We start from the raw sequence: 8,008 nt of genomic DNA on the forward strand, positions 1-8,008 counted from the left end.
ATTTATAAGTAAATGGATGAGAGTTAGATGGAAAAATAGGTAAAATCCAATTATCCATTAACCCAATAATTTTCTCCAACTAGGCATGCCATATAGGAAAGGCAAAATGATTAATTTTGTAAATGCCATTTTTGTTTCTTCACTCAGACCCACCAATTGTCATGTTTGTGTTTAGAAATGTTATAATTTTCAGTCATTTTTTGCAGGTCGACTATTTGATATAACGTCAAAACCAAGAATATAAAGCCAAAACTAAGAATCAAGTACCTGAATGCTTGATCCACAGTTCTTACAACAAATTAAACTATTTTTTACTTTTTAAACTTTGCATGAACAGAAAATGTCAAAACTAAGAATCAACTTGCTGCCTTGACGGCAAATTTCATTGTTTCACGAAAGAAATGCAAACACAAGACTATTCCCATGATACAGTACACTTTTTCAACCTTAGAACTTTAACCTAAGAATTCTATTAATCAAGGCAATATCCTAGCTATTTATATACTCTGGGTAACAACAAAGAGAAAAAATCGAAAGTAGGTTTCCCAACATCTCTCCCAATTTCGATATACTACATTTTGAAATTTCTTTTTTAATATTATTTCAAACTTATTATACTCTGTCTCATACTAAGAAATGACGATGAACCAGAGGAGTTTCGACACATTAGCTAAATTGTTGATCAATACCCAAATTTTGTCAACTATCAAACACGTGGGAATTGGGGCATGTCTAGTTGGACTTTGGTCTAATTTTTCTAGTTATGTACATGTTCTGTGCTCTATTATTCACTCATGCAAGTTATTGTTCTCATGTATTAAGTTGACGAGGAAAAAAAAAATAAAATTTACACATTAAAATTTATATGAATAAATACCAAGTCATTAGTAATATACACCTGACAAGTGGACTTTTGCCAATACTGATGCGAATTGCACCATATAATTTAAGAACTATTATATGATAGATCTGTACACTAAGACAATAATATACATAAAGAGAATAAATTTTGTTACTCATTATAAGTTATGTCCCAAAATCAATATCCGAATTCAGAAGGTACAATTTCTCCTATCTGAGCAAGCGATAGTTTTCTTATTATACTTCTGCTGACTAATGTTCTCATAATGCATGGTTGTTGCAGTCCAGTATTATTTTAGTCCTTGATTCCTAATATTGTATTCTAGTACACTGTTGCTGACTCGTGTTCTTATAATATTCCTGAATGCCGGCAAAGGATAATTTCTAGTCCTTCATCTGCTATAAGTAGTCTAGCTTGCTTCATCATTTCAGTCATCTGCTACCATATAGCCTCTTTCAGTTTTTAGCACCAAGGAGGAATCAATGGAGACCTTGGTCCAATACCTTTTGCCTCTTGTGCTGTTCCCTCTATTTATCCACACGGGATCCTCATTGCCACTTTTTCAGTGACAATTCAGTATCACTTCTATATTTATACCAAGTGTCCTGTTTATTTAATTTGTCATGTGCTATTTATTTAAATTTCTTCTACCATCACGTGATAAGTGGAATTGACACTAGATTTAGCACCGAGTAGTGGCACAGAGAATCCCAACTACTATCTATCGGTCTCGTCTTCTTCCTTCGCAAGCGCGGTTCTGGTAGGGTGAATCTTCCCCTTGGATCATCCGGATGGCCAATGCTGGGAGAAAATATACCGTCTGCCTTGTTAGGTAGTCAGAAATTCGTAAAAGACAGAAGGGAGAAGTGCTCACCAGAGGTATTTCAGACCTCTTTGATGGGAGAAAGAATGGCAATATTTTTTGGTGCACAAGGGAACAAATTTCTGTTCACCAACGAGAACAAACTTCTAACCTCATAGTGGCCTCAATCCATGAAGAAAGCTTTGCTCTTCCCTGAATTTGTTGAAAATTCCTTGAAGGAGGTATCAGCTCTGAAGCGTAGTTTTATGCACGATATTCTCAAGCCTGAAGCTCTGAAACAGTACATTCCCGTCATGGATGCTATGGCTCGCGAACACATTGAAAAAGAATGGTTTCCAAATAGTGAAGTAAAAGTGTTCCCTCTATAGAAAAAATACACTTTCGATTTGGCTTGTCGATTGTTCATGAGTATTGAAGATCTAGACCACATTAAAAGGTTGGCCGATCCCTTCCATCTTGTTACTAATGGGATGTTGTTCTCTGTGCCAATTGATTGCCTGGCACGGCTTACAACGGTGCAATCGAAGGTGGAAAGACGGTTCGTGAGGAGCTACTGAAGATCATCAGGAATAGAAGAAATGAGCTAATGCAAAGCAACGAAACAGCAGGACGCGATCTTTTGTCACGAATGCTTCTTGTTACTGATGAAGATGGCCAGTTCATGAGTGAAATGGAGATCTCAAACAACATAATTGGTTTACTTGTGGCTAGCTACGAGACCACCAGCTATGCAGTTACCTTTGTCTTGAAACACCTTGCTGAGCTTCCACGCATTTACAACGAAGTCTACAGAGGTATCAAGCAGAAATTTGTTCACATGACTATTTATTTGGTCAATATATATGATTTACTTAAAACTATTTATTCACATGACTATTTTGCTTGATGATCACAGAGATGATGGCAATTGCAAAGACAAAAGGGCCAAATGATTTACTGAGTTGGGAGGACATTGAAAAGATGAAGTACTCCTGGAATGTTGCCCGTGAATCACTTCGTGTCACGCCACCTGCTCAGGGAGCCTTCAGAGAATCAGTCACGGATTTCACCTACGCTGGTTTTACTATTCCAAAGGGATGGAAGGTATGTATATAGACATTGAAGCAAAATCTTAAGTGACAAATTCACCGTTTTCTTAACGTGGTATTGCGTAATTGGCTATGGACAATGCTGACTTTGAGATTTCGATGCCTAATAAGGACTGAATCATCAAAGCTTACTAATAAAAGCAAAAATTTGTTTGTGCTTCAATCACAACACACATATTTGTTCCTTTCCGTTAATCTTAACTATGTGTTATAAATGCACAAATTTGCAGACATTTTGGACTGTACACACAACACACAAGAATCCCAAGTATTTTCCCGACCCTGAAAAGTTTGATCCATCAAGGTTTGAGGGAAGTGGTCCAGCACCATATACTTTTGTGCCTTTCGGGGGAGGACCACGAATGTGCCCAGCGAAGGAGTATGCTCGATTGGAAGTCCTGGCTTTCATGTACAATGTGGTGAGAAGCTTCAAGCTGGAAAAATTGATCCCAGTTGAAAAGACAGTGATCCATTCATCTCCTGTGCCCGTCAAGGGTCTACCGGTTTGCCTCCAGCCTCATGGAAATTAACTATCAACATTTTCATAGAATGGACTGAATTGTGTATTTGATGTTTTCGTTTTACTGGTTGCAGCAAAAATAACGGGCACAGCCTTGACCACATGTATAATTCTTTTTAAAAAGTTTATGCCAGATTCCCAGTTTCTACAAGTTAATGGTACAAATTATTAATTGTTATCAATTCGTCTGGTAAAATTTCCATAATAATGAACTTATGCTCTTTATATTTGGTACAACTTTTCCTAATGGTATTTGAGCTTACATCAGATTACACTGTAGCTGGAGAAACTCCCAGTGCATTTAATTGCTGTTGAACTTCTAAGTATCTTGTACTTAGAAATTTCATTGCTGGACTTTCCAAAAAAATTCTTGGGATATTGGAACCAAACGTAGTTGAATCATATGCGGGCAAATATGTTGTTCAATTACTACATGATTTGGGTTTCAATAAAATTGTTTTGAAAGGAGATTCACAAAAGGTCATCAAAATGTTGGACCATTTGGAATCTGATGATTCATTATATGGTTTGTTGATTGACGGTGGTATTGTCTTATGTCAAGATTTCATTTATTGGGAAGTTTCATGGATTTCTAGATCGTTTAATGTTCCTACTCATAACCTTGATAAGTATGCTGTTAATCTTTTAAATTCTTGTATATGGAAAAACTCCCATCCATCTTTTATTAGTTCTACATTTGTTGCAGATTTGATCTCATGATTAATAAAATTATTCTATTTTATTATAAAAAAAACTTCTAAGTATCTTGTAGAATATAATAATCATGATGACCGTTCTTGAGACATAAATATGCCATGAAGCAGAATGTCAAAAAATGTGGACTAAAGAAACTGTACGATGAGGGCAATTATATATTTCATGGAGTAAGTTTGTTTTCTTGAATTGCCAATGAAGATCTCATTGTGCTTTGAAAATGTGGAAAGCTTCTCATTTCAAAATGTATGTGCGTTTGATTTGAATTGCTTCAGCACTCTAATTAATATATGTGTCTTAATCTGCGGCCTAGTTAGTTATAAAGAATATGAAAGTTGACCTAATTAAGAGGATTATTACATTTTGGGCCATGCACGGTCATAATAATACAATAGAAGAATATAGAGAACAAGGGTAGGAGTTTGTTGCATATCAATACTTAAAGTGTATTTTAAATAAGAGGTTGGCCCAAGTATTCTTTACACGGATTGGGGCCCATCTTGAACCTCTATAAAATCAAAAATTAGTTTTTAGATGATCTTGAGATTCCTAATTTGACTCTCAATTTCTTCTTTTTCTCTTGTAACTTATAGAGTTTAAAATCTTCTCTTGAATCAAATAAAGGAATTAGTTCTGCTTTTCGTGCATTCCATGACTTCTTAAACTCTGTAGTGAAGAGCTTAGCTTGATTTTGGCTTTTTTTTTTTTTTTTGTTGAGAATTTAGAATGTGCCTGTGAAAAATTAATTGAAGAACATCTTTAGAAGTCTTTCCAAAGGGTTTTATGAGATAAACTGCCAATTAAACAAAGATATAATTTCAAAAACCTTGCTAAAGTTTCTAACAATATCCATACTACCTCTTAGGTTTTAAGAAAATACCGCTTACCCCCTCTTTCATGGTTACTAAGGGTCACCATCCTAACACAGAAATTGACAAAATCACCTTCGCTAGTCTAACGATTATTTAGGGAAAGAAATCGAGAAGAGAAAAAACCAAAAATGATATAAAAACAAAAGTTGGCAATTCAAGAAATTATTTTTATGCACATCACTTTTTCTAGTCATCTATGCCAACCTAATATTAAATTACCTAGCTAATACTAACAATTTTTTGGGCAAAAATGCTATGGAGAAAAAAAATTCATTTTGACCAAAAAAAAAAGCCTATCCTGAGAATTACTTTTGCACTCAAACAATCCCTACTCCCACCCTCGAAATTTTTGTCCTATGTGAACCTTATACTAAACTATCCTTGTTATTCTAATAATTAAATAAAGCAGAAAAATGGAACAAAAGAAATAAAATAAAAAAAAGATTTTGTAAAAATTACTTTTGCTCTTAAATTACCAACATTTTAAGTCCTCCTATACTGACATTATATTAGATTACCCAAGCTATTCTACCAATAGGTCAGAAAAAAGAATTTTGGAAAAAAACTAAAATTGACAAAAAAAAAAAATCACTATTCTTACCATTTCGCATTTAAACCCCCTTCCCTCCTTCCCATCCCCTCCCCACTTTTAGACCTCCTATGCTAACGTTATTTTAAAATTCAATTTGGTGGAGAATTCAAGATGGGACAAAAAAAAACAGATAGAATGTCTCTCATCAAATGACTATTTTAAGCATATTTTTCAGATTTTGGGTTGAATTGTTACAAAAATTTAGTTTTACGAGAGGTCAATGATATTTTTAAGAGATAATCTCAAAAACCTCTTTTGAGGTGTCTAATAATTTCACTCAGCACCCCTAAATGTTAAAAAATATCACTTCCCTCCCCTATTCTTAACTTTTTGTAACAGTATCAACCCATTTCAAAATATATTATTTAAAAACTCATTTTGGATAGAGTATATGTTTTCACTAAAAAAGTACCCTTTTGTTGTCATTTGTATTCGCTAAAAAAGTACATATTAAAGTGCATATTGTTATATTATATCTCACTAAAAAAGTACCCTTTTGCACATTCGCTAAATGAAATTGTTAGAAACCTTAGGAGAGGTTTCTGAAATTATACCTATTTTTAATATTAGGGAGGTCAGTAATACAAATATTATCTGAAAGTCGGGGGAGGTTTCATAAATTTGTCCCTTAAACAAACACAGCCTAAATGGTTGCAGTCCAAACTAATGAGCACAAACCTTACAACGTTGGACAGCATTCGCACTGCGATCTGCAATTATTGATGGTATGCTCTCGAATTAATTCCGAGAGTTGAATCATCCAAATCTTCAAATTGTCATCATGTACATGAATTACAGAATTTGCAAAACAAGGAAAATTATTAATACAACATAGGCGTTGAACCCTGTAACTGCAATCGGTGATGATATTCATTATTACTAACTATAAGACCGCGAGCTGGAAATAAATTTCTGTATGCTTCTTTTTCTTTTGCGAAGAAATTGAGTAAGTTAACGCACAAATACAACTAAACTATATTAATCTAGTTCAACTGAGTTGTCATTCTATATTTCAATGGATTCCAAATTAAATATAGCAGTTTTGAAATCTAGGATAGCTCTTCAAAGAGTAGAGCATATATGACGTTGAGAATGTGTTTTGCTCATAAAATGTCAACTCTAAAATGTAGACTGCAATATTTTACCTGCTAGGAATTGAAGATTTCCTTGGTTGGACAGCCAGTTTGGTATGTATATTTGTCTTGTGTAATAGTCTCTATTGCAATTAACCTATATGTACCCTTTTCTTATAATAGCCCATCTTTTCCCGAATTATATATTTATAATTTTTTCATTCAATTTCATGATAAACCACCAATGTCCGAATTGAGTGCCTTGGCAATTTGGCACTACGGAGCCGAGAAAGATTGGCTTATATTTCAAGCTGCATAATTCAGAACCTTGAAAACAAATTTTAGTATTGTAATTGTATTATACTGCAAATCGCCTTGATCAATCACGTCTGTGATCCCGAGACATCAATCGATAAAAGTCACCGTGCCAAATTTACTCTATCCCATGATCGGACACCTTTATTTTAATCAAAACTTGACACGATTTTATCAAACTTGAACTCTTTCAACCTCCGTAATGCATCCCCCTTGAGTTCATTACCTCGGATAGACGTTCTGCTGTGGCTCTATCAACTGCCCTTCCTGGCCGTTTTCCACATCCCTTGGTCGATAGAAAATGAATAGAGAAAAGGACAAAAAAAAACCTTTTTTTTTACGTGGCCAAAGACTTTTTACACAAGTCACTCTCACATATGTTGAATGAAAAGTGAAATATGACCACCTTTGTCAATAGATATAAGTTTGATCAAAATCTAAACAAGAACGTAGAATGGAATAGTAATATCTCCATGTAATCTCTACCGCTACATGTTTAATAATTACTCCAGCTAAAAATATGTGACTACGTCAACAGTTATAACAGTTATTTGATCTTTTGGTTACCACCAAAACTTTAATTGTGGGTGGAAAGTCAAGCGTTCGAACCTTGCCTCCCATCAACCACTGTTTTTGACTTCCTTCTCCCCCTTTCCCTAAATTAAGATAAAGTAGATTATACAAATGTTTTCATTGCTGCAAAAAAAAAAAAAAAAAAAAAGATGCAGATATAGTTTAGAGCCAAAAAAGCAACTAGAAGATTGTTGCCCAAATTGACCCCCGGTCTTTGCAACAAGCTCTACCGGCATAAAAATTGGTCTTCGATCTATATATAATGGGGAAATGCCAACATATTTCTCAAAATTACTTTGCATCAGAAACTGAGAATATTATGCAATATTTTCTTATGAATAATTAGTCTTAATTTGAGATGACCAAATTATTTGGGCAGACATTAATTGCAAACTTAGGTTTTTCCTATTTACATTGGTCAATAGCTTGAGGTTATATTACCGAGAAGATATTGAATACTAAGATTCCATAAGAAGTATAAAAAGGGGAGTTGGCTGATATGAGTGCAATAGTGATGGTCCCGTATGGGCACCATCAGTAGGTGGTTAATTATGGAATTTCACATTTATGTTTTGG

At 34.4% G+C, this 8,008-nt stretch overlaps 1 pseudogene; it reads left to right on the plus strand.

The window, feature by feature from the left end:
- Nucleotides 1–1,319: 1,319 nt before the first annotated feature.
- Nucleotides 1,320–3,429, plus strand: LOC113714352 (beta-amyrin 6-beta-monooxygenase-like; annotated as a pseudogene).
- The last annotated feature ends 4,579 nt before the right edge of the window (nt 3,430–8,008 follow it).

Source organism: Coffea arabica, chromosome 10c, assembly GCF_036785885.1.
Source record: "Coffea arabica cultivar ET-39 chromosome 10c, Coffea Arabica ET-39 HiFi, whole genome shotgun sequence".
Taxonomy (NCBI): Eukaryota; Viridiplantae; Streptophyta; class Magnoliopsida; order Gentianales; family Rubiaceae; genus Coffea; species Coffea arabica.